The sequence below is a fragment of the Microtus pennsylvanicus genome, chromosome 6 (genome assembly GCF_037038515.1).
Source record: "Microtus pennsylvanicus isolate mMicPen1 chromosome 6, mMicPen1.hap1, whole genome shotgun sequence".
NCBI lineage: Eukaryota > Metazoa > Chordata > Mammalia > Rodentia > Cricetidae > Microtus > Microtus pennsylvanicus.
The window spans coordinates 85,588,475-85,616,354 of NC_134584.1; the positions used below are offsets into that span (position 1 = coordinate 85,588,475).

A 27,880-nucleotide genomic window follows, 5' to 3' on the forward strand; every position below is an offset into this window, starting at 1 on the left:
AGGAGTGTGAGGTTATAAAAGCACACTCACACCTCGCCTTTAAAAGCCCCATTGAAGACTTGACCAGAACTGGACAGTTGGCAAACGCTCACAGACAAACAGATAATGTGCACAATGATATGTATGGGCAAATATTTTAAACAGTTCATCCATCAGAAAACCTGGTAAAATTGTTGCCATATTTGTCTTGAGGCTTTGAATAGTTCCCAAGACACTGTGACTTTCTTTATGCCCCGGCTTTGGAATGCACTGGCCGTGAAGGTTTTCTGAAGGTGTTCCAGCCATCCAATAAGCATTTGCTGGAGCAGTGGTGGTGCATGCTTTTAATCCCAGCACTCGGTAGGCAGAGACAGATGATATCTGCCATTTTGAGGCCTGCCTTGTCTACAAAGTAAGTTCTAGTACATTCAGGGCTGTTGCACAGAGAAACTCTATCTCAAAAAACAAAAACAAATAAACAAAAAACCCCACACCAACCAAGCAAACAAAAAGAGCATTTAATGAGCACGTGCTTCTGATTAGCGCTTAACTACGGGGAACCATGCGTCCTTTTCCTTGGTTGTGAACCCCCTTGCTTAGAATGCCCGACCTTCTTCTATATGCCTGATGAAACTGTCTCTCGTCCTGTCATCTTCACTCATTCTATGCCACCTCGTGCCTTGCTGAGAAGACATCAGGTGTTTCTTCCTTTGATGAGTACAGTAACCCTTCCTCAAGAAGCCTAGCAGCAGGGGTGTGAATGGGATGCAGGTGGCAGAAAAAGAGGATGTGCAAAATGGCATCTTAAAGAAGGATCTCCTGCTGGCAGCTAGGTTGAATCTTCCGTGGTCTCTCAGCACTTCCCTGAGTGTGCACAGTGTTCAGGGATTCACCTCCTGGAGCACAGCCATGATGTGTCCAGAGCCGGTTGGCGAGATACTGTCCTAGAACATTGTGTCCACTTGTACCACCACACTGCGCCTCCAGTGTGTGTGTGTGTGTGTGTGTGTGTGTGTGTGTGTGTGTGTGTGTGACTTGTAAGTCCTCCTTGTTGCTCAACAGGACGGTCTGGTGACCAGAGAGTGTCTTTTATTTCATTTGGGATTTTGCAGTGTTTAACAGGTAAGACACACTCCAGCCAGCGGCTAGTAGACATAAGAATATTTTATACATTTGATTGCACGATGCTGGCGTAGGACACTGTTCCTCATGGCTTATTCTCTCTTGTCCAGCTCTACACCTGTCCTTTATTCTTCAAGCATTGAACATGATTCCCAAGTCAATACCAAGTGCATAAATGATTATGGGAATAAATATTAGATACAAACCTCACCTTTGACTCCCGACTCCTTTATAACATGGTTGTGACTCAGAATCTTAGTGACTGGCGTAGACTAGCATAAATGTTACTAATGTTCTATGTCAATATTCTAACTGACCCTGCTATCTAGAAAGATGACTGTTTACGCTGTAACGTGTAAGCATGCGCCGAGTGCTGCCGTGGTCTGCGGTGTTACACACCTACAGTTTCCAGACTGTTTACGCTGTAACGTGTAAGCATGCGCCGAGTGCTGCAGTGGTCTGCGGTGTTACACACCCACAGTTTCCAGGACTAAAGCTATGGGTGAGCACAACTGTTACCTCGTGTCTCAACAGCACTAATGCACTTTCTGAGAATCGTGAATCCCATCGTATCCAGCCGTGCACCTAAAAGGAAGAGGCATAAAATGCTACAGGATGAGTAGTTACTGCTTCTTCCCCTTTTAAAATAAAGAAAACAAATTTAAGGTAATGGCACTTTTGCTTCATTGTCTGAAAACTGCTGAAGGCTGTGCACTGCCCATGGAAATGGCAGAACTGGAAAATGTATTTGTTTGTAGGAGAGCCTCCATGCTGAAAATCAAAATGTCCAATTCTTAGAATTCAACTTGCAATATAAAATATTTTAAGTTAATAAATACAGAATATTTTAAACAGTAAAAGAAAATAATACCAATCTTTAAGGGAAGCTACATAGAAATAATCTCCATATTTTGCCAAAAGTGCTAGGAGTAGCTCAGTTAGAGAAAACTCGAAACATGAATGAAGGCTTTTCAATGTGAATCTGAGCTTCTGATTAACAAGGGAAAGTTTCTGTTAGATGCTTCCTGGGCAATGAGCGTTCTGATAATTTTCACTGTACTCAAGCTTTTTAAATGATTTTATTATTTTCATAATTTAAAATAGATGATTTGTGTGATTCAACAGGCCAATCTGAAAATGCAATTTTATATTTTTTCTAACATAAATGTTTGCTTATGACCAAGCTGGCATATATTTGGAGATTTTGCTTTTGTTTCAAAACTTTAATTAAAAATAGCGGCACTCCAGCCCCTGCGGTCAGGCCTAAGGGACCACGGCATTAACACAGCTTCCTGGGGACTTTTAATCCTTAGGTATAAACTGGGTCCAGAATCTGTAACACTAGGCTTAAAGTGAATTTTTTGTTAGTTTGTTTTTTGTTTTTCAAGACAGACTTTCTCTGTAGCCCTGGTTGTTCTGGAACTTTCTCTGGAGACCAGGTTGTCTCAAACTCAGAGATCCACCTGCCTCTGCCTCCTGGGTGCTGGAATTAAAGGTATGAGGCACCACTGCCCAGCTTTCAAGGGAATTTTAATAGTTAAAATTGAACAGCTGTGTCCAGAATCCACTACTGATAACACTTTATAGAACACAAGTTATCTCTTCCTGATTTGCAAACCATTCCAGGGGGTTATTTACAGTTCTTTAGGATGAACAAGAAAGGACAGAGACAAAGGGGAAAGGCCAGAAGGAGGGACACACGAAGAAGGGCTGGAGAACATCAGTATAAGAAAGAGGAAGAACACACTCCCCTGCAGGAGCACCTGCCAACGTCCAGTACCAGACTATAGATCTGTAGTCTTCGAATCGAGAATTAGCAGAAGTGATCACAACTGTTTCTGTTACACAGTCTATGGCTTTGCTAAGTGCAGCCTTAATTCCACCAAATCTACCAAAAGTGAGTACAAAGCGAGTGTGCCACACTGCCGTTTTTGTCTCCTATCGGTACTCCCTGAGTACAGAGGTGGGAACACTTTGTTTTCCCTGGCGCGGATCCTTGCCATGCAGTACGTGAACAGCTCAGCACTTCCTTGCCACTGCTGTTTTCCAAAGTTTAAGAGTATATGCCGTATATAGCAAACACTCAGAGGCTGCAAGACTAGAAGCTGTCAAGGGCTGACAGGAATAAATACCTGGGTTGTCAAAAATTAAACCAAAGCAAGAAAATTAAAGCCATGGGTTTATGAAAGAAGAGTTCTCAGTCCTGACTTCCTGCCAGAATCACAAGACTGCCAGAAACACCATCCTGCACAGAACTACAGTCCAAGGAACAACAGCCTCCACAGAACCACAGCTTCCACAGAACCACGGGCTCCACAGATTCACAGGCTCCACAGAACCATGGGCTCCACAGAACCACAGCCTGTACAGAACCACGGACTGCACAGAAACATCAGCTGCACAGAACCACAGGCTTCACAGAACCACAGGCTCCACAGAACCACAGCCTCCAAAAAACACAGTCTGCACAGAACCACAGTCCACAGAACCACGGGCTGCACAGAAACATCAGCTGCACAGAACCACAGCCTCCAAGAACCACAGCCTCTACAAAACATGGGCTCCACAGAACCACGGGCTCCACAGAACCACAGCCTCCATAGAACCACGGGCTCCACAGAACTATGGGCTCCACAGAACCACGGGCTGCACAGAACCATGGGCTGCACAGAACCACAGCCTCCACAGAACCACAGCCTGCACAGAAACTGCTCTATATAATAAGTTCTCACACAAGGAAATCTGCCCAGTAACTAGGGGTTCACCATCCAGCTGGGGCCACTCTTATTATGTATTACTCACTGTGGCCAAGGATTACTGTTTCAAATATCTGAAGTAATTCTTACATTCACCTTAACATTTTTCTTCCTTTCTCTTGCTCATTGAACATGGCTGCTGTGCACTACAGCATTAGGACCTTTGCAGCACCCAGCGCCTCTCAACCAAACATCACCATGTTACAGGACTCCATCATTTCTACTGAGTGACTAGCGGCAGGATGAGGAGGCCTGGAAGCAGAGGGCCAAGGAGCAGACTCTTCCACAGGCTCCTGAAGCTTCCATCAGAAGCTTTCTCAGCGCCATTCACAACTGTAGACCTAAACTACGAAAAGACAGGAGGGGAGCTCACAGTAACGCTCGGGTGGGCAATGAGGGCTTTAAAAAGGTGCAGACTGAGCCCCAGCAACTGCTTGGGGTTGGTGACATCAGGAAAAGTGAACACTTACCTCCTTGTGGTCTTGGAATGATGGCTTTATTACAAGTATGGATAAATGGCTTTATTACAAGTATGGATGCGCTAGTAAAAGAAAGAAAGAGAGAACACTTTCAGCAAATCAACTCAAGGAAGAACATGCAAAATTTCAATTTTATGAACTTATTATTAGATAATGTAGCACATGAAATACACATTTGGTCTCCACCCCTGCTTTACAGAACAGAGTTCCCTCACGCCTGGAACTTCCTGACAGAAATGTTTTGCTATTCAGGAGCCCTTTGGGACAGCTCTAAATTTGTGCTAAATAAGCAGCTTGGGAAACGAAACCTGTGTAGCATAAGGATGAACTAGACAGTCCACGGGAGAAAAAGCTTCACATTGGGCCTCATCCCCTGACTCTGTAGGAGCAACAAGCTTTGATGCCCCACCCCCGCTGAGAGTGCATCCCACGCTGGGGTGGTGGCCCTCCTGCAGGGGCATGGCATTCTTCACCACCCACCCGCACTGCACACCCAGCCCTATGCACGGCTTCAGCATGCCCGCTCTGGGGTTGTATTCACCAATGACCACACCCAATTTATACCATAGTGTGCTGCAAAGACCAGGACTTGTCACTGGCAGAACTCAAACAGACGTGACCTAGATGCAAATGCCCAACTTGTAAGATCTGCCACCAACACTCCAGACAGCAGTGCCAGAGTTGAAGTAAGTTAGGACAGCCAGCTTACGTCAGAACTAGTCAGTATGGGGAAGCCCTGTGTGGAGTCTGCACGAGACTGCAGGGGCGCTGTGCTGTCCGTGGCTAATGACGTACTATGTACACTCATATGCAGAAGCAGTGCATGCAGGACTTTTCTCGGTTTGCTTCTCTCTAAAGAAGCATGCCAGACTGACAAAAAAAGATTACAGAGTCTGCAGTCCTTAAGGAACTTGTTACAAGTCTGTGTAAGCGGGAAACTCTCCACCTTACGGGCACTGATGCATTCCAACCAATGATATCTAAGTCACTGTTTCCTGACTGCTCCTGAATTTCACAAAGGTAGGAGATAATCCATGCCTATGTTTAAGTAAATAAATCTGCGCTAGCGTGGCAGTCATCCGGCTTCTCAGAGTCCTAGCACAAACTACTTGCAAGGCATACAACATCCATAAATGTATGCTACACGTTACAGTCCCCATACAATGTATCACTGAACAGTCTTCCCACAGTTCTGCTGTGGTCTGGTAGGGGAAGCCAACCTGATCATGGGCTCCCGACTAAATCAAACTGGAAGCCCATTTATCTCAAAGACTCAACCATGGATATTCGTGCTACGGAAGTTCACTGTCTAAAGTACTTCTGGGAAGATCACCACGGCTAATGAAGTGTCTTTACCACAGAGGATAAAGGAATAGCATAACTACATCCCAATACTACCAAAACTCTTTTAATTTTGGAGAGAGGATCATTCTCTATAGCCCCAGCTGTCCCAAAACTCTTTATATAAGTCAGGCTGGCCTGTAACTCAGAGATCTGCCTGTCTCTGCCTCCCAAGTATTGGGATTAAAGGAATGTACCACCATACCAGGCTTCAAAACTCTTTTAAAAAATATTAATTATCTGTGTATAGGGGTGTGTGTGTAAGTCTCGGTGCCTGTGAAAGCCAGACGCATTTGACCCTCTGCAGCTGGAGTTGCAGGCGGTTATCCGCAGCTCAGCATGAGTGCTGGGACCTCTGCGGGTCCTCTGCTGCAGAGCAGTGAGCACTCCCAACCACTGAAGCACCTGCCTGGGCCTCCATCAAAACTCCAGCTAAAACTCTAAGAACTAATTAAATATGAACAGAACGAGAGGCGTGGACAGTCCAACGAAAGAACACTTGCTCAGCACGGTGAGACCCTGAATTCCAGACTTAAGTACAAAAATTAAAAAGTCAGAAACAAAAAGATGGAGTCTGATTCGGGCTCAGATATGGTGACTCCGGGTAGTTCTGACAGGGTGAAACAGTCTCTTTAGAACACAGCAGCTAGGCTGTCACTCTCAGACACACTACCAAGCGGCCTCTCATTCCCTGTACTTCCGACAGCATGATTGCAGCTGGGCTCACAGCCAGCCTAAGCAGCACCGCGTTAGCCCCTAAGGAGGCTCTGTTCTGAAGCCTCTTCCATCTTCAAATCACCCCCTACCCTGAATCTTCAAAATCGTCTGTTGCTTCCTGCTTACTCTGAATCCTAACACTTTACATGGTATGCCGAGTGTCAATCTGTGTTTTTTTCCTAAAGTTGTCTCCGCTAAACCCCCAACTCAGTACATGACCTGCCGATTCTGAGCCCCAAATGCCAGCAGCACTCAGAAAATAAGGCAGTGCTGGAACCAAGTGCCAATAGAGGTCAGGTTCCCTGGGACCCATGTCGCACCCTTTAGTCCATTCCTTGAAACTGTAGCCATACAGAGGCCCAGTCTCTAAAAGGTTACTCGATGCTGCAAAGCAAAACCATTATATTAAGTATCAGGCCCATGTGGGGAGTGGTCGCTAATGCTGCCATGTACTTACTATCCCATCTAAAATACACGGCAAGCATTTAATGTACTTGCCATCTCCCCGCCCCCCCCCCCCCCAAATCTGGTAAAATAGAAATTGAAAGTTTTGCTGGCTCAAAGCAAAGTCAATCAGACGGTAAAGTTAAGGAAGGTCAGAACTGAATTCGAACAATGTCCCAGCCATGGGTGTTCTGCAGCTGCCCCAAGCTAATCTACTAGAGAGTTGCATGGCTTCCAGATGAGTTTAAACACCAGTTCCGGCAAAGAACTGTTCTCAAATGCTATAAAACAAAAATAGCTTAGAAATGAGCCAAGTCGGCTATCCAGGATTTGAAATAAAGCTCTGATATTCTTACAGCTTCTTTTCCACCCAGGGCCTCCAGCCACTGTTTCCTTTCTTCCTCTGAAAACACCTGCATGGTCAAGGGGACGCCAGGCCTCGAAGACAACAGGAAAACATCAGGGCACCTGACGTCAACACAAAACCCCTTCTTCTGTTTCCAGACACTTGACACAGGGTTTAAATGTTTTCATTAATTTCAACTACAATAAAAAACATTTAATGTAAAATCTGCTATCTAGACAATTTTTATACATGAACGCATTATTGCACAACCACTCCTAGGAATCCCCTCCAGAACACAGGGTGGGGTGTCTTTCTATGGAGTTCAAACCGGTCTTGAATTCAATATATTGCTATCCCTGCCACCTGAGTGCTGTGATTACAAGTATATGTGACCCTGCTGTGCCAGGCCACAGATCTTTTGATCCTGCAAAACTAAGTCTCTGTATACCACACTTACTTCCTACCTACTGCTCCTCATCCAGTGTCAACTTCCACTGCATACATACACGTCTGTCTATCTCTATACACTTCTATACATACATGCCTATGTCTATAAATCGGGTTAATCTGAGTGCTGCAGGAAAGGAAATCCCATCCTATTTAGAGTGGCCACACCTGAATCCTAGTATGATTTTTAAAAGCCAAAGCTTTAAAGTTTGAACTTGATTACAGCGGATTGGTGAAGTAATTTATTATATATTCACATAACCAAGTGCTAGGAGGGTATTTAAAATTACAGTGTAGAAGAATATTTAATGATATAGAAGTGTCTCAATATAATGCTAGTGAAAAAGACATGGAGTTTAGCTTGGCTGAGTGCTGGGTTTTTTAGGTGTTGAGTTTATTAATTTTTTAAAATATATGTAAGGTTACTTTGACAGCAGTAATTCCTGATAAATTCAGCCTGACATTTTGCCCATAAAATGTTTCCTAACGCTGGGTGGTAGTGGCTCACGTCTTTAATCCCACCGCTCAGGGAGGTGGATCACACAGGCGGATCTCTGTGTGTTCGAGTCTAGCCTGGTCTACAGAGTGAGTTCCAGGACAGCCACAATTGTTACACAGAGAAACCCTGTCTTGAAAAACCAAAATAAAGACAAATGTTTCCTGAAATTATTAACACTATTTTATGACTGCTACTCAAGCTCTTTAAGTATTTTAAGGTGCCATTTATCTGTGTCCAGAATCAAACTCATTAAAATAGCAAAGCTGTTCTTATGTCTCCATTTTTATTTTTAGTACAAATCTTCTATTTCTCACATTTCTTGCATTTAAATTTCCTCCTGACCATTTCTCTTGATCCTCTTCCACTTAAAGAAGGTTATTGAGAAAAGAATAGCTAAAGAGAAGCCAGGAGCAGGGATGGTGACCTCCCCTCCACATCTTTTTTTTTCTTTTTGATTTTTTGAGAAAGCATTTCTCTGTGTAACAGTTCTGGATGTCCTGAACTCCCTTTGTAGATCAGGCTGGCCTCATAGACGTGTGTGACACCACCACCCAGCTTGGCCTCGATGTCTTTAATCCTAGAACTTGGGAGGCAGAGACAGGAGAATCTCTGTGGGTTCCAGGCCAGCCTGACTTACATACCAAGTTCCAGCCAGGACAATATAGAGTAACCTTGTCTTCAAAAACAACAAAACAAAAAAACAGGCTAAAAGGGTACTTTTGGTTAGTTACGGCTGTCTTTCCTTTCTTTTAAGTGTTTGTTTGTTTTGTTTTAGCATTACATCATCTTCCCTCAAAAGAAAATTTTTTTTCATGCTATGAAAGTGACCTTAACAGGATATTTTCTGGATTTTCTTTCCTGTGCTGTCACTCGAGGGCCTTGCTGCTCTCTGGTCCTGAGGTGGCGCAAGCAGCTGGGACTGGCTCCTGTGTGCAGTAGAGGAGAGCCTACGTAGTCACACCTCGCTTATGTAGATGTCCACCTGTTTTTCCTTCCCTTGTGGGGTTATTTAAAAAATCATGATTGACTGGAGTTACCAGAACTCTTGTGAAACTCTGGAAGGAGCGCCGTTGATAAGGGTGATGCTGTTTCCAGCTCCTTCCTTCAAAGCTTGATCAGCGAGGAAAAGCATTTTGACAATTCTTCCTTCCTCCCTCTTCTTTTGGATCATCTTCGCCCCACAGTAGAGAGGAGGCTGAAAGGCACTCTGTATCTGCTTATGTGAATCTTTGTCCCAGGCTTATTGTTGAGACCCCTTGGTGCCAGTAGGACAGTTTGAATTCTCTTTCTGGACACGTTCAGGAGTAGTCCACGTGGTCCTTCCGTCCTTCACTGTCTCATGTGCATGTCTGTAAAGGGTAGTACACAGGCCTAAGACCAATCCCACTGAGTTCTGCATTTAGTGTGGTAACAACTTCCTTTTCCTAAATAACATTTTTAATTTTTATTATTATGCGTACGTGCACACACATGTGTCCCAGGGTACCTGTGGAGGTCAGGTATGTACTTCAAGTGTGTAGGTCACTGGGATCATGATGTGGGAAGGTCATATGTCTATCTGTTGCTTTCATTGGTTAATTAATAAAGAAACTGTTTGGCCTGATAGGTCAGAACATAGGTGGATGGAGTAGACAGAACAGAATGCTGGGAAGAAGGGAAGTGAGCCAGACACCATGCCTCTCCTCTCCAGGCCAGACACGATGAAGCTCCAGCCCAAGATGGACGTACACTAGAATCTTCCTGGTAAGACAACACCTCGTGGTGCTACACAGATTATTAGATATGGGCTAAAGCAAGATATGAGAGTTAGCCAGCAAGAGACTAGAGCTAATGGGCCAAGCAGTGTTTAAATGAATACAATTTGTGTGTTGTTATTTCGGGGCATAAGCTAGCTAGGCAGCCAGGAACCGGGCAGCAGGAACGCAGCCTGCAGCTCCTTCTACAGGATCAAGTTCAGGTTGCTGGGCTTGCACACATGCTTTACCGCTGAGCCTAGTGCTGGCCCAGTGCCTGTTCTTCAGGAGGGCTCACACAAAAGCAAATAACAATGCTGGAAGGATCTCAGTGGCAGAGTGTTGGCCCAGCACGTGTAGGGCCTAGGACTGAGCAGCCAGTGCCACCAAAAAGAGAAGAAAAGGAAGAAGAGGATATGTAACTAGAAATGAACTCCCCTGCTCTCTTGGTTTGAACGAAAATATTTTTCAATCTCCCTGATATTCCTAGAATATGTTGTTAGTTGGAAAAGAGGTGTACCTTTGAAACAGTTTTGATTCTTTCTTTCTTTCTTTCTTTCTTTCTTTCTTTCTTTCTTTCTTTCTTTCTTTCTTTCTTTCTTTCTTGAGATAGGGTTATTTGAGTTCTGGCTACCTGGAACTCTTTACATAGACTTGGCTGACCTTGAATTCATAGATATCTATCTACCTCTGCCTCTCAAGTGCTGGGATTAAAGTTATACACTACCAAAGGCAGTGGTGACGCACGCCTTTAATCCCAGCACTCAGGAGTCAGAGGCAGGCGGCTCTCTGAGTTCAAGGCCAGTCTGGTCTATAAAATGAGTTCTAAGACAGTCAGGACTACACAGAGAAGTCCTGACTTGAAAAACAAAACAAAAACAAAATTGCCCTGCTTTGACAATATATTTTGAAGGTTAAATGAGTCAATCTACAAGTAACACAGAACACACAGAACATGCCTGGTGCATAGTGTTCATCATGTTGGAATGTAAGACAGTCTCCTGGATGTAAAGACCACTTATATGCTAATAACCCCAAATAAATTTTTGCTGTACTCTAGACCTCTGGACTCACATTCAGTGGATACTTAGCAGTGTTGCCTTCTACAGACCCAATCCCCACTCCTGGTTCTAAACCTGTCCCACATCCAGCCCCTTTCCTGTTATTAATGTCAACATTAACTTTCCAACTGTGAAGGTCTCCACAACTTGGAATTAATCTTCAGTCTTCTTCTCTCATACTCCATAGTCAATTGTCTTCCTGTGAAAATAGAGCAGGAATCTGACCTTCATTCCTCTCCTGCCCCTGCTTCCACTTCTTCCACTGCAATCCCCTGCCTCGAGCCACTATTTATCTCTAGCTTAGATACTGAAATAGATTCTTGATTCCCTCTTTATATCTTAGAATAAAGAAGCCAGCGTGAGCCTTCTGTAGGAAACCTTATCATTCCTTTGCTTAAAATTTTTTGATATGCCTCCCATTTGTACCATAGTTTTTTGTTTTGTTTTGAGACAATCTCATTCGTAGACGTGGATGGCCTGTAAATCACTATATAGACACAGGCCAAGCTGGCCGTGAACACACCGAGTTCAGATTCTGCCTATTGAATCCTGGAGTTACAGGCATATGCCACAATGTAGAACATGCAAACACTTTCTAAATAGTTATATAGATATGTATTTGTAGATGTGCATACTAAAAATTTTAAGGTGTGAAAACAAGCCCCTAATTGTTTCCTCTTACCTGAGAGTGATACTATTACAAGTCATGATTAAAAAGATTGACTTTTGACCCAAGAAATTATGGAAGAACTACCCCAAAAGGCAAATAAATGTTTTTTTTTTAAAACAAAAACAAGGGACTGAATAGGTGACTCTGCAGGTAAGAGAATTCGAGTGCATTCTGTTCTTGCAGAGGATCCAAGATCTTAGCATGCACAAAAGGTGGCTCACAACAACCTGTCACTCCAGCTCCAGGGGATCTAATGCCCTCTTCTGGCCTCCTAGGGCTCCTGCACTCATAAACACATACCTACACACAGACACAGACACATAATTGAAAATAAAATAAACTGAGCCAGGCATGGTGGCACATACCTTTAATCTCGGAACTCAGGGGTCAGGAGCAGACAGAACTATGTGCTCATGAGGCAAGCTTGGTTGACCTAGCAGTTCTAGGGCCGTCAGTTATAGAGTCGGCTCCTGTCTCAATTCTGGTGGTGGTGGTGGTGGTGGCCATTATGAAGATGATGAAATAAATCCTTTAAGAATCAAAACAAAACACTGGAAACAGCCTCAATGTATAAGAAAAAAACTAAGAAATTATGTTATAGCTAGACTGTGTATAACTTTACAAAGTTAAATATGGTTTTTTAAAAAATAATTACATACTGGTTTTGTTTTGGCTTTGGTTTTTTGAGACAGGGCTTCTTTGTGTAGCCTTGGTTGTCCTGGAACTCTGTAGACCAGGATGGCCTTGAACTAATAGAGATCCACCTGCCTCTATTAATGAAAAAAACTTAAGAAATAGCAAGGGCACTACAAGATTGACTTTGCAAATGTCAACTCTATATAGATAGAGGAAACCCTTAGAAATACAAACAGCAGCTGCCAGGTGGGAATCACACATAAGTAACATACCTTAAGGCTGATCCCTCATAGAAGAGCCAGGCTACTTGCTAGTAACGTGTTCAGAGCACAGTTGCAAATTCTAATGTGCACTTGCTGCAGTGTTCTACAGTGACGGCTTAAGCAGTCACCTCTTTTGTGGGGTACAAATGAGTCACAGAGTATTCATGTGATTAGAAACTCCAAATGTAGCATTTCACTGAGAAATGCAGTTATCTGTTCTCGGCTTATCACCCTTATCCAGAGCCAGCCGGTTCTATTAGCCTATATTCGATAGGGGAGTCTAACCATAAACTCCACAATTCTGATCTCTGTATTGAATTCCACTACTTCTCTGAAGGTGCTTGTTAGCAAACGTGTGTGAGATACGGTAATACGCGCCCTCTGGTGGACACTGAAAAACACGCAAGACATTTTCAGTTGTCAAATGGCAGGGCCTTCGTTTTGGAGCACAGGGGTGGTGGTAAACAGCCTCCTGTATGCAGAACACTTCCATAAAAAATGCCAGTGGCTTGGGCTGGATCCTGGCAAGAGTCCCAGCAGCATTCTTCTCTCCTGGGGCGTTCCTAGTCTCTGGTCCCATCCTTGCTACTGTACAGTGCTGTCCCAGGCCTTATTTGCTCTCTTCTAAAAGCGCACGGGATGAGATTGAGTCGCCATGGCCCTGGATCTACCTAGCGCAGATCGTTTGTGAGAGGAGCAACAGTGGCGTTCATAGATGGACGAAGCGAAAGCAGCACCGTTCTCCGAGAGCTCACGTCCCAGGCATCAGTTCTCAACGTGTGGTCCTTCAGCCTCTGAAGGACCTAGAAAGCATCTCAGAGGCTGAGGTCAACACCATCTTAATTACAAGATTGGGCAGTATTTGACGTCTTCACTGATTCACATCTTGACTGGTGCGCTAGTGTGAATCCAGGCAGCTGTGCGCTGTGCTCGTCACCCGCACACACCTGCCAGGGAATAAAGGCTGGACAGCATTCCAGATGCCACTAAAGAAGCACAGAAGTTGCTGCCTCTATTGTCTGCGTCTTTAGTGCACGTTGTTCTGATACCCTAGGTGGCAAAACTCAAGCTACACATAAAATACTCTGCTACACGCAAAGTCTGAGGCTGATCTTGAACAAAAGTTACTAAATAAATGACTTCTCATACTTGTTAATATTTTACTTTAGAGGAGAATGGGATAGGATGCATTACCAAACCATCAGTGTGTCTTTTTTCTTTTTAGAAAGGGTTTCTCTGTGTAGCCCTGGCTGTCTTAGAACTCTCCTTATAGATCAGGCTGGCATTAAACTCAGAATCTGCCTGCCAAGTGCTGGGATTATAGGCATGCGTCACCACCGCCGAGTTTACAATTCTAATCGTATGTTTATATTATTTTACTCAGTTACTGTCTGAATGCCCATATATTTACTGAAGATAAATTGACAATATATCTGAATACACAGGAAAAATTTCTGATGTCGTATAATATCTATCACATAACACCAAAGGACAAAGCTTTGCTCTCAAATGGCTGTTGACGTATGAAAGAGTTCCACAATAGCCCAGAACGGAGTATCACAAAGGTTTATTTATATGCTGTATGCATGCATGTTTCTACCTCTGCTGATGGCATTTCTCTTTATGTTTCCATTAGCTACAAAGAGTCATCTGGAATTTCTTTTAATTAACTCTTGACAATTTCATAAATGCAGATAATGTATTTTAATCCTTGTTACATCTTCCTGTCCCCCTCCTATTTCCACTGAATTGTTTTCTTTTTTAACTGAAGTATATGCTAACACTAAATTTTAAAATTTATGTTTTTTTTCTATTGGTCTCCAATTTTTCAGTTTTATAAAGAAGAAAATGATGTTATTGATAGGAATTACAATTTCTGGGGGGAAGACATGAAATCCTATAGAAAAAAAATACAAATCCATTACTTGCGGTTTTCTGTTAAAGCCAAGAGAGTAAACTGTGAGATGAAGTGGTTTGGTGGTGTCTCACTTGTCAGCTGACAGACTCTAGAATCACCTGGGAGAAGGGCCTCTGGCATACCTATAGGGGTCATCATGGTTTCCTTGAGATGGAAAGATCCCCTCTGTGGATGTCACCATTCCCTGGCTGTGGTTTTGGATTAGAAAAGGACAAAGAACTGAGCCAAAGCATGCTCTCTTAGTTAGGGTTGCTGTCCTGGGATGAAACAGCATGGGCAAAGCAAGTCGGGGAGGAAAGGGTTTATTTGGCTTACTCTTCAGCTTGATGTTCATCACTGAAGGAAGTCAGGGCAGGAACTCAAGCAGGGCAGGAATCTGGAGGCAGGAGCTGATGCAGAGGCCATGGAAGAGTGTTGCTTACTGATTTGCTCTTCATGGCTTGCTCAGCCTACTTTCTTATAGAACCCAGGACCACCAGTTCAGGGATGGCCCCACCCACAACAGGCTGGGACCACCCACATAAATCATTAATTTAAAAAATGCCCTACAGGCTTGCATACAGTTGGATCTTATGGAGGCGTTTTCTTTCTTTTTCTTTTTTATAACATAATATTTTTTGTCGGTTCTTTTGGGAATTTCACATCACGTACCCAAATCCCACTCATTTCCCAGTCCTTCCATATCTGCTTCCACCCTTGTAACATCCCCAGAAAAAAGTATAAATAAAAATTAACAACAATAATAAAAATCTTGCCAATCCCTCTGGGCAACAGCCTGCTTCTCTCTCAGCTGCGGCTTCTCTCCAGTTCTGCCTTTCATGAATCATTTTGCTCCTCTGTCTTTCCCACGTCTCTGTCACATACTCATTTGTGGCAGTGGCACTGGAAGCTGCAGCGAGTCACACACGGTACCCTTTTGTACAAACAGCTTTCCTTGCAAAGGTTCATTGCAATGAGCTGTTGGTCTGGTTCAAGTCTCTGGCTTCTGCTACACCATCAAAACTGCCCCCTTGCCGAGATTCCTCCTGGACATCCCACTGCCACCCCGAGTCCTGCAGATCCTGCAGCTGTGCTTCCACAGGATGACTCCCTTCAGGTGCTCCAGAAGGTCACAGATGCGGGAGATATGGGGTGGGCCTGGGTAGTAGCCAGGCCATACTGCTAGTGTGGCAGCCATCAAGGGACAGGGACAGTTCTCCAGCACCCATGATACATGGGGTCAGCTCAACAGAGCCCTCCTGGTATAGGAGGTTCTTCTTTCTATGTGTTGCTTTCATTAGTTGAAAAAAAAACTGCCTTGGCCTTTTGATAGGGTAGCCCTTAGGTGGGCGGAGCAGACAGAACAGAATTCTGGGAAGAAGGGAAGTGTGGCAGATGCCATGCTTCTCCTGCCCGAGATGGACGCTGGTTAGACTCACATGGGTAAGCCACAGTCAAGTGGCAATACACATTAATGGAGATGGGTTAAATGAATATGTAAGAGTTAGCCAATAAAAGGTTAGAACTAATGGGCCAGGCAGTGTTTAAATGAATACCATTTCTGTGTAATTATTTCAGGGCTAAGCTAGCTGGGTGGCGGGATATAGCCTGCTGCTCATCCTATAAGAGCTAATAATTAGCCTGAGCTAATGGGCCAATCAGTTTTATAACTTATGGAGATCTCTGTGTGATTTTCTTTGGGGGCTTTCTGGCTGTGGGGTATCAGGCAGGACAGAAACCCCAACAAGCCGACCCTCATGTTACACCCTCCAACATCAACATGGCATCAACATGGCTTTGGGCAGCACCACAGACCACAGACGTCCCCTAATGATCTTTAATGGTGACACAGGCCATAGATACCAACATAGCCTCTGTCTGTATCAGGTCTACTGACCCACTTGTGGCCCTCAGTGGCTGCAGAGGTCCACACAGACCTCAGGCCTCCTTATGGTCTGCTTACAGTCATACGCCCCACTCTCGAAATCTCAAGGACATCACCAAGTCACCAGTCAGTGGCACAGACCACTTACAGCCACATGGATCTCAAACTTCATCACAGCCTGCGGCAGCAGCAAGACCCACAAACACCAACCTGGCTTCTGGTGGCAGCACAGACCACGGTGGTCCTTCCTGGAGGTCCAGTCTAGGAAGTGACCCTTTCCTCATCTCATGGAGCCATTTTCTCAATTGAGGTTCCCTCCCTTCAGGTGATTGTTGCCTATGTCAGTGAAGTTGACATAAAACAGTCAGCATGCATGTGTCCCTGTTCTTCACTCCTTCTTCTCCTACTCCTCCTTTTTTCTTTTTTTTTTTTTTTTTGTTTTTGAGACAGATTTTCTCTGTGTACTCTTGGTTGTAACTCACTGTAGACCAGGCTGACCTCAAACTCACAGAGATCCATCTGCCTCCCAAGTTCTGGGATTAAAGGCGTGCTCCACCACATTCTTGAGAAAGAAAGAAAGAGAGAGAGAGAGAAAGAAAAGAAGGAAGGAAGGAAGAAGAGGAAGAAAAGAATGAAGGGGAAAGGAAACAAAAATCATTGTGTCAGTATGTTTATTTATTTTGAAAAAGGGTCTCATGTATCCCAGGGTGACATAAAAATTTACTATGATCTTGAATAGATCCTTTTGCATCTACCCCCTGAATGGTGGGTGTATAGGTTTGTACCACTACAATGTAGTTTTTGAGGTGCTGGGAGTCAAAGCCAAGGTATGGTGTACACTATGCAAGTATACTTTAATAGGATTTCTATTCCCCCAGTAATAGGTTTCTCCACCGATGCACTAAGCCAGATCAAATTGAACTAAAAAAAGTATGTCAACAGGTTTGTTTGAGCAAAGCAGCTCCTGGGCAGATTCTCCAGTCCCAGAGATCAAGGCTAGAGAAGCACGCCCAAACTGAAGCAGGGAGATTACAGAGGTTGCAGGCCAGGGGTGATGACATGTCTGCCACAAGCTGAGTTTGTGCCCAAGTATGGTCAAAAGCTGAGTGCTTTAGGTGGAGACTTGGGAGGCTAGCAGGTTCAGGGGAGGAAGCTGTTGCAGCTGCCCAGAATTCAGAACTGGGCTTTTTGGTGCCTTCCCTTTGTTTGGAGAGACAGGAATGGGCTTCTCAGATCATGCAGGAGTAAGTTGAAGGTTCCAACGGAACACCCAGAGCTTTTGGGATATGTTGGCACCAGTTCTAATCTGGCTACTTCCTGTTTATAATGATATTTTATTTATGTTTTAGTAAATAAAGCTTGCCTAAAGATCATAAGGGCAAAACTAAGCCACTAGAGGTCAGGAAGTGGTGGCACACAGCTTTAATCCCAGGAGCTGGGAGACAGAGGCAGGTGAACTTCTGTGAGTTCAAGGCTACCCTGGGCTACACAAGATTAATGCAGAAACAAATCCAGGTGGTATGATCCATACCTCATACTTTTAATCCCAGTACTAGGGAGTCACACACCTTTAACCCCAGCACTAGAGGGAATATACAATGGGAAGACAGAGGCTGCATGCTTAGTCTGCTCAGTCGGCTTAGTCTGTGGTCGCCCAGCCTCGGTAGAGGTAAAACTTGTCTAGTGGCTTGGTTGCTTTGCTTTTCTGGTTTTCAGGCTGAACCCCAATTTCTGTCTCTGGTTTTTTATTATTCGTGCTACACCTGTTGGCATGGGATGGCGAGGAGGACAGCCAGTGGTCTTGTGCTCAGCAGGAGGTCTGCCATCCTGGAGACTTCTCTATGGAGTAGGCACAGGGCTGTAGTTATTACCACCAGCCCTTTGAATGAAAGTGGCCATGGGCAGAGTGAAGACTGCCAGAAAGAATGGAATGGAGATGTGTCCTGACTATAGTGGCAAAGTTCTTCAGATAATTTGTGGAATGACTCAATATCAATTTCCCGTAGGCCAGATTCATTGATATAGGGCAGCAATCTCTCCCTAGGAACGTGCAGGTGTCTGTGAAACGGCTGAACAGAGTTACACCTTGGTTTCAGAGCAAAAGGCTAGCCTAGTTGTCAAACACCATCAAATCTGAGAAGGATACATTTTTTAAAAAAGATTTATTTATTTATTTATTATGTATACAGTGTTCTGTCTGCATGCATGCCTGTAGGGCAGAAGAGGCGCCAGATCCCATTACAGATGCTTGTGAGGCTCACTGTGGTTGCTGGAAACTGAACTCAGAACCTCTGCAAGAACAGGCAGTGCTCTTAACCTCTGAGCCATCCCTCTAGCCAGAGAAGGATACATGTTACCTGAGTAAGCAGAAGCCCGGACCAAGCAGTTTCCAAATCTATTAAAAATGACAGGGGCTGGGCAATGGTGGTGCACACCTTTAATCCCAGCACTCCAAGGCAGGTGGTTCTTTGTGAGTTCAAGGCCAGCCTGGTCTATAGGGCTAGTTCCAGGACAAGCTCCAAAGCTACAGAGAAACCCTGTCTCAAAAAAACAAAACAAACAAACAAACAAAAAATGACAGAAACTGTCTGGCTACCTAGACAGCTACCCCAATTTCCCCATGGTCATTGGGGACAGAGGTCCCAGGGCAGCATCAGTCTATGGCTGCCAGGCCCAGAAGATCTGACAGACTTTCCTGTGCAGTAGGAACTTGGGAAGGACTGGCTTACCTTGTCTAGGCAAAGCAGGGGAATCGACTCCCCAGTGTCCTGTTTGTCCACAGTCTGGACAGTGTCTTGGCAGCTGTTTCTGCCCCATGGCCACATGGACATGGACATGGAGGGTCTTCTGCACCCAACATCTTCTTTGGAGGAGATAGGGGAGCTGTCGAGAGCTAGCGTGTCTCTCTACCATAAAAAGCTTTTGTCAAACATTTTAAATGCCATACTCTCAGATCTCTGAAGTGTTTGAGGACCATTATCTGTTAGGTTTATCTAAACTAGAGAAACTTGGTTTCTAGTTATTTGTTTTAGGCTTAACTTTGAAAACAGACAAAGCTGAACATATCAAAAAAATTTGATCCTTTCGGAAGTATATGGCTATTAACTTGTATGTCTTATAAGACTGAGATTTTAAGGCCTTATCCCAGCTAGGTTTAGCTTTAAAAAAATAGCAGTTTCTTTTTTTATGGTTTTATTTTAACTTTATGTGAGTGTGAAGGTGTCAGATCTCCTGGAACTGGATTTCCAGACAGTTGTGAGCTGCCATGTGGGTGCTGGGAATTGAACCTGGGTCCTCGGGAACAGCAGTCAGTACTCTTAACTGCTGAGCAATCTCTTCAGCCCAAAATAAATAGCAGTTTCGAAAGTGAAGGTCCTTTAATATCAAGATAAGTCTTTTTTGTTGTTGTTGTTTTGTTTTGTTTTTCGAGACAGGTTTCTCTGTAGCTTTGGAGCTTGTCCTGGAACTAGCTCTTGTGGACCAGGCTGGCCTTGAACTCACAGAGACCCACCTGCCTCTGCCTCCCGAGTGCTGGGATTAAAAGCGTGTGCCACCACCAGCTCAAGATAAGTCTTTTAACTCATAAACACTGTCTACAAAGAGACTGGGAAATTTCCTGATCCTTTTATAGTACACCGTTATAGAACACAATAGTTTTCTCTATGACTTAGTTTATCAAATTAGCTACAGCTTAACAATGTTAGTAAAAGCAAGGATGTTAGACTATATTCCTAAATCAATCTCTGTTAGCTGAATAGACCTTAGTTAAGGAGAGACCGTTTGCCAGACTGCATAGGTCAACATCTTACTGCATCATAAGCTAGGAACACAGTCTCTGGGTTTAGCTGTGGTCCTAAGTTTTAGTTTTTATTTATCTATTTATTAAGATCATATATTAGCAAAGGTATCATAATAAAAGATCTTAAAAATTTTTAAATGTCCTATAGCTTTAATAATTTAAGCTTTTAAAAAACTGTTTTTTGGGGGGGACCATGGGAGAGGGTAGAAGGGGAGGAGAGAGGCAGGAGAGGAGTGGAGAAAAATATATAGCTCAATAAAAACAATTGAGAAACTGTTTCTTAAAAATATCCAGTTATTTAAACTTTCTGTAAAGCTTTAAAATTTCTTGTTAAGAAGTTTAAGATCTCTCAACTGTGTGTTCTGCTAATATGCAACTAAAGTACCTTTTTATTACAAGAATGATAACAAGGCACAACCACAATTTGTAGAAGGCAAAACCAATTTTCAACAGTGTAAACAGTTCATTGTCTCTAAAACCTATACCAAGTGGATTACCCTTTCTCTTCATAAACCATGTTTCCAGGACAGACAGGAATTATACAAAAATCCATCCTAATCCAAAAACTCCTGGAAATCTATTGTTACCTCCTAGGTAGGCTCGCTCCTCCTAGGTGGTCAAAATGCTGGTAAAGTTACATGACATTCCTCTCTTCCATCCCTAGTCAAAACAGTGACTTCCCACCTGGCTGCACTTCATTAAGATGATGGTGAACTATGTGCTGTTTCCCAGAACAGCTCCAATTTGAAGTTACAAGTTTTAAGTTAAGTTTTCATGTCTTCAGACCTTCCCATATCTTAGAACACACTCTTTCCCTCTAATCATTTAGCAGAGACACGAATAGTTATTATGGGAACAGTCAGAGCAGAGTATGTTTCTTTAATGGAAAGCTGCACCTGCAACCTGTTTAGGCTTTACTGTGAAGCCTGTTAGCAAGGCAAACCTGTCTGCCTTTTCTTTTTTCTTTTTTTAAATTGTTTTTATTGAGCGATATATTTTTCTCTGCTCCCCTTCCTTTCCCCTTCCCTTCTACCCTCTCCCATGGTCCCCATGCTCCCAATTTACTTAGGAGATCTTGTCTTTTTTACTTCCCATGTAGATTAGATCCATGTATGTCTCTCTTAGGGTCTTCAAGGTTGTCTAGGTTCTCCAAGATTGTGAATTGTAGGCTGATTTTCTTTGTTTTATGTCTAAAAGCCATTTATGAGTGAGTACATATGATATTTCTCTTTCTGGGTCTGGGTTACCTCACTCAGTATGATGTTTTCTAGCTCCATCAATTTGCCTGCAAATTTAGAGATGTCATGATTTTTTCTGCTGTGTAGTGCTCCATTACATAAATGTACCACATTTTCCTTATCCATTCTTCAGTCAAGAGCTATTTAGGTTGTTTTCAGTTTCTGGCTATGACAAACAGTGCTGCTCTGAACATGTTGAGCACATGTCCTTGTGGTATGATTGAGCATCCTTTGGGTATATACCCAAAAGTGGTATTGCTGGGTCTTGATGTAGATTATTTCCTGGTTTTCTGAGAAATCGCCATACTGATATTCAAAGAGACTTTACCAGTTTGCACTCCCACCAGCTTTGAAGGAGTGTTCCCTTTACCCCACATCCTCTCCAGCATAAGTTCTCAGTGGTTTTGATCCTGGCCATTCTTACGGATGTAAATTGTAATCTCAGAGTTGTTTTGATTTGCATTTCTCTGATGGCTAAGGATGTTGGCCATTTCCCTAAGTGTCTTTCAGTCATTTTATTTCTCTGTTGAGAGTTCTTTGTCTAGGTCTGTACTCCATTTTTTTATTGGATTATTTGTTCTTTTGATGACCAATTTCTTGAGTTCTTTGTATATTTTGGAGATCAACCCTCTGTCTGATGTGGGGTTAGTGAAGATCTTTTCCTATTCAGTAGGCTGCTATTTTGTCTTGTTGACTGTGTCCTTTGCTTTACAGAAGTTTCTCAGTTTCCGGAGGTTCCACTTATTGTTTCACTGAGTGTCTGTGCTACTGGGGTTGTATTTAGAGAGTGATCTCTTGAGCCATTGCGTTCAAGTGTACTTCCCACTTTCTTTTCTATGAGGGTCAGTGTGCTTTGTTTTATGTTGAGGTCTTTGATGCATTTGGAATTGAGTTTTGTGCATAGTGATAGCTATGGATCTATTTGCATTCTTCTACATGTTGATATTCAATTATGCCGACACCATTTGTTGAATATACTTTCCTTTTTCCATTTGATATTTTTTGCTTCTTTTTCGAAAATCAGGTGTTCATAGGTGTGTGGATTGATATCTAGGTCTTCATTTCGGTTCCATTGGTCCTCTTGTCTGTTTTTATGCTAGTAGCAGGCTGTTTTCAGTACTATAGATATGTAGTAGAGTTTGAAGTCAGGGATTGTGATGTGTCTAGAAGCTTCGTTATTGCACAGGATTGTTTTTACTATCCTGGGTTTTCTGCTTTTCCATATGAAATTGAGTATTGTTCTTTCAAGGTCTGTGAAGAATTTTGCTGGGATTTTGGTGGGCATTGCATTTGATTTTGGAAAGATTGCCTTTTTTACTATGTTAATTCTACCTACCCAAGAGCATGGGAGATCTTTCCACTTTCTGGTGTCTTCAATTGCTTTCTTCAAAGATTTAAAGTTCCTGTCATACAGGTCTTGCACTTGTTTGCTTAGAATTACTCCAAGGTATTTTGTTATTTGTGGCTATTGTGAAGGGTGATGTTTCTCTGATTTCTTTCTCAGCCCATTTAACATCTATGTACAGGGGGGCTACGGATTTTTTGAGTTGTAATCCTGTTACATTAGTGAAGTGTTTATGAGTTTTCGAAGTTCCTTGGTAGAATTTTTGGGGCTGCTTATGTAAACTATCATATCATCAACATATAGTGAGAGTTTGACTTCTTCTTTTTTGATTTGTATCCCCTTGATCTCCTTTTGTTGTCTTATTGCTATAGCTAGGACCTCAAGAACTATATTGAATAGATATGGAGAGAGTAGACAACCTTGTCTTGTTCCTGATTTCAGTGGAATCACTGGGAGTTTCTCTCCATTTAATTTGAGGTTGAGTGTTGGCTTGCTGTATATTGCCTTTATTATGTTTAGGTATGTTCCTTGTATCTCTGCTCTCTCCAAGACCTTTATCATGAAGGGATGTTGCATTTTGTTGGAGGCTTTTTCAGCATCTAATGAGATAATCATGTGGTTTTTTTCTTTCAGTTTGTTTTCATGGTGGATTACATTGACACATTTTTGTATGTTGAACCATCCCTGCCTGCATCTATGGGATGAAGCCTACTTGGTCATGGTGGATGATTTTTCTGATGTGTTCTTGGATTTGGTTTACCAGTACTTGATTATTTTTGAATTAATGTTCACGAGGAAGATTGGTCTGTAATTATCTTTCTTAGTTGTGTCTTTGTGTGGTTTGGGTACTCTCAAGAGTAAGGATTACCACTGTGTGCTAGTGCCACTGACATTATATGTGGGTGCTGGGACACAAATGTAGGTCCCCACTGTTGTCTGACAAGTACTCTGCCAACCAAGGAATCCCCCCAACACAATCCCTAGTTCCGGTTTCTTAGTCCCCATGTTCAACATGAGTGTCACTCTGTGTGGCTCTCACGAGCCAGATGTTCCTCAGAATGTGAAAGCCAATATCCCATTCCCCAGGACAAAGGTTATGTGGTGTCTGTTCATCTGTGTTGATGTGACTTTTGCCTGTGCCCTGACAAAAGATGGTGACCCAAGATGAAGAACACTAAGAAGTTTTCTGCCTGTTGGTCAGAACTGTCATCAGGTCCTAGAGGTTTGGCTGTGTAGAGTCAGCCCATCTCCTAGCCTTCTCATTTCTACCAGGGACTGTCTCTTCTGAGGCTTTCAGGGGCTCTGTCCCTAGTCTCTCTGAGCTTTGGGAAGTGACTATGGTATCCACTGACACTTCTCATCCTGTGATACCAGTTCTTTAGTTTCTGACACCTTTCTCGGTGTGAATATCTGCTAAGAGGGACCCAAGCTATACAACATGAGTTCAGAGAATCCACACTAATTCTGAGTCCAGAGATCCTTTTTCTTCCACTTCCTGACGCCAGGTCTTTCCATGGAATAACCCTTCTGTACACTGTGAATATGTATTCTTTTCATTGGTTGGTAATAAAGCTGATTTGGCCTACAGCAAGGCAGAATAAGGGTACAGGTTTGGAAAAGCCAAACGGAGGTACAGGGAGAAAAAAGGGCAGAGTCCAAAGACAGGAGCCAGCTGCCTGAGAAACAAGACAACAGGGAACTGGTAAAGCCACAGCCACATGGCAATACATAGATTAATAGAAACAGATTAATTTAAATGTAAGAGAGAGCCAGGTGGTTGTGGTGCACGCCTTTAATCCCAGCACTCGGGAGGCAGAGGCAGGCGGATCTCTGTGAGTTCGAGACCAGCCTGGTCTACAAGAGCTAGTTCCAGGACAGGCTCCAAAACCACAGAGAAACCCTGTCTCAAAAAAACAAAAAAAAAGTAAGAGATATTTAGTAATAAGCCTGAACTATAGGCCAAAATTCTGTACTCAATATAACAATATAATGAGGATTTATTTCAAAGCCGCTGCTGGATGGTTCAGTCCAGAGAGACCTCTGTTTACAAACCCTCCATAAAATTTGTAAAATGGTTTCAGGATCACCTTAGTCACAGAGGTTGCTCCAGCACGCTTCAGTATCTGGTACAGATTTGTAGCACTGGACAGATGAAGAGGGAGGCCAATATCTGTAATGTCTACACTTGGCAGTAGAGCAGAACAAGCAGATGTTTGAGGTCACCATTAGAGATACATAGGGCCTTCACTGAACTGCAGAATGAGCCGCTAGCCCTGTCTCAAAGAATCAAAAATCAAAATACTTTGAGACACACCAATCAGTCCACAAAAGTTTAATTGATCTATTATTCTCTCTCCTCTCTCTCCTCTCCCCCCCCCCCATGTGTGTGTATCTGTGTTTCTTCTTACACATATACGCATGCACTTGTGTCTGTGTGTACACATACATTCATTTGGGGTATGTGCATGTGGAAGCCACAGGGGAACCTCAGTGTTTGTTCCTCAGACACAGTCACTGGTTTTTTTGTTTTGTTTTGTTTTTTTGATACAGGGTCACTTGACAGTGAGACCCAGTAATCAGCAGATGGCTGCCTTGCCGGGGGTGGGATTCCAAGCACATGTCATCATTCCTGTTTGCACGGAGGGACATGGAAGTCAGGCCTCATGCTTGCCTACCAAGCTGTGTACAGACTCAAGCTTCCTTTGCTTTTTCGGGGGGCAGGGGGGAGTTCTGATTCTTCAAGAAAAGATTTCTCTATGTAACAGCTTTGATGTCCTGGAACTCCCTTTGTGAACATGGCTGATCTTGAACTCACAGAGATCCTCCTGCCTCTGCCTCCTGAGTGTGCTTCCTTAGCTCTGGTTTTCATGTTTTCCCCAGTTGTTCTGATGTCATTTGTGTCTCTGAATTTCCTATGCTGATGGCTGGACAGCTGAGCAGGGGCATCTGAATTGAGGCACGTTCTCTGCCTCTTTTAGTTTAATTGACCTATAAATGTTTTCCTCTGTAGTTGGCAGCTCTACATCCCTTGATGTCTTCTTTTTGTTTGCCCATCACAGAAAGTGTTTGTTTTGTTCCCACAAATGAGAGCCCTGTGACCATGTGACCCTGAGCCCGGAAGGCCTTCCTAGCTTTTTCCTGGACTGCTCATGTCAATGCAATCAGAACATCAGTTTGCTGAGTGGTGGTGGCGCCACATGCCTTTAATGCAGTACTCGTGAGGCAGAGGCAGGCCAGCCTGCTCTACAGAGCAAGTTTCTAAAGGCACAGAGAAATATTGTCTCTCCCAAAACAACAACAACCACCACCACTACAACAACCACAATAAAAACAAAACAAAAAAACCGGCATCGGGTGTCCCTGTGGCCATGCTGTAGACTTGACATGTCTGTGGGTGTCAGAAACAGCCACCAATAAGACATAGGTATCTTGACACACGAGTTGCTACAAGTATGGTTGCTCTGTCAGGTAGCCTGGATTAACACTTTCCAGGAGATCTCCATAATGGCAAAGAAAGAATCAGAACAATATTAGCATATCCTAATCTTTTTAGGATGGCGACATCCTGTCTGGAAGTCATGTGACCACCTTCCGTGTGGCCAGGTATGAGCTGGCCTGTAAGTTTGGCTGCCATACAATGTAGGGCTTGTATAATATTGCCCCACGGGTCAGGATAAAAATCAAGTCAACATTTAATAAGGTAAAAAACAGGAATTTCTTTATTGAATAATGAAATAATAAACAGAAATTTCTCTTTCAGGCCTGGCATATCTTTTTTTTTTTTTTTTTTTAGTTTTCATCATGCTGTTTAATCTAGCACGTTGCCTAGAAAGGCTTGTTAACAAGAGTACAAATACGTCTCCAGCATGTCTCTCAAGAGTACAAATACGTCTCCAGCATGTCTCTCAAGAGTACAAATACGTCTCCAGCATGTCTCTCAAGAGTACAAATACGTCTCCAGCATGTCTCTCAAGAGTACAAATACGTCTCCAGCATGTCTCTCAAGAGTACAAATACGTCTCCAGCATGTCTCTCAAGAATACAAATACGTCTCCAGCGTGTCTCTCAAGAGTACAAATACGTCTCCAGCGTGTCTCTCAAGAGTACAAATACGTCTCCAGCATGTCTCTCAAGAGTACAAATACGTCTCCAGCATGTCTCTCAAGAGTACAAATACGTCTCCAGCGTGTCTCTCAAGAGTACAAATACATGCTGTTTAATCTAGCACGTTGCCTAGAAAGGCTTGTTAACAAGAGTACAAATACGTCTCCAGCGTGTCTCTCTAGAGTACAAATACGTCTCCAGCGTGTCTCTCAAGAGTACAAATACGTCTCCAGCGTGTCTCTCAAGAGTACAAATACGTCTCCAGCATGTCTCTCAAGAGTACAAATACGTCTCCAGCATGTCTCTCAAGAGTACAAATACGTCTCCAGCATGTCTCTCAAGAGTACAAATACGTCTCCAGCGTGTCTCTCAAGAGTACAAATACATGCTGTTTAATCTAGCACATTGCCTAGAAAGGCTTGTTAACAAGAGTACAAATACGTCTCCAGCGTGTCTCTCTAGAGTACAAATACGTCTCCAGCATGTCTCTCAAGAGTACAAATACGTCTCCAGCGTGTCTCTCAAGAGTACAAATACGTCTCCAGCATGTCTCTCAAGAGTACAAATACGTCTCCAGCATGTCTCTCAAGAGTACAAATACGTCTCCAGCGTGTCTCTCAAGAGTACAAATACATGCTGTTTAATCTAGCACGTTGCCTAGAAAGGCTTGTTAACAAGAGTACAAATACGTCTCCAGCATGTCTCTCAAGAGTACAAATACGTCTCCAGCATGTCTCTCAAGAGTACAAATACGTCTCCAGCATGTCTCTCAAGAGTACAAATACGTCTCCAGCGTGTCTCTCAAGAGTACAAATACGTCTCCAGCGTGTCTCTCAAGAGTACAAATACGTCTCCAGCGTGTCTCTCAAGAGTACAAATACGTCTCCAGCGTGTCTCTCAAGAGTACAAATACGTCTCCAGCCTGTCTCTCAAGAGTACAAATACGTCTCCAGCGTGTCTCTCAAGAGTACAAATACGTCTCCAGCGTGTCTCGCAAGAGTACAAATACGTCTCCAGCATGTCTCTCAAGAGTACAAATACATGCTGTTTAATCTAGCACGTTGCCTAGAAAGGCTTGTTAACAAGAGTACAAATACGTCTCCAGCGTGTCTCTCAAGA

At 43.4% G+C, this 27,880-nt stretch overlaps 1 long non-coding RNA gene across 2 annotated transcripts in view; it reads left to right on the plus strand.

The window, feature by feature from the left end:
- The window catches only part of LOC142852917 (uncharacterized), a 29,089-nt gene extending 3,855 nt beyond the window's left edge, over nucleotides 1-25,234 (plus strand). The window contains exons 3-4 of one of the 2 annotated variants that reach the window (XR_012911023.1): nucleotides 9,737-9,873; nucleotides 25,208-25,234. This is a non-coding gene — a long non-coding RNA (uncharacterized LOC142852917). Of the gene's footprint in view, nucleotides 1-9,736; nucleotides 10,005-25,207 lie in introns of those variants that run through there. The other variant, XR_012911022.1, reaches the window with a different exon arrangement.
- The last annotated feature ends 2,646 nt before the right edge of the window (nucleotides 25,235-27,880 follow it).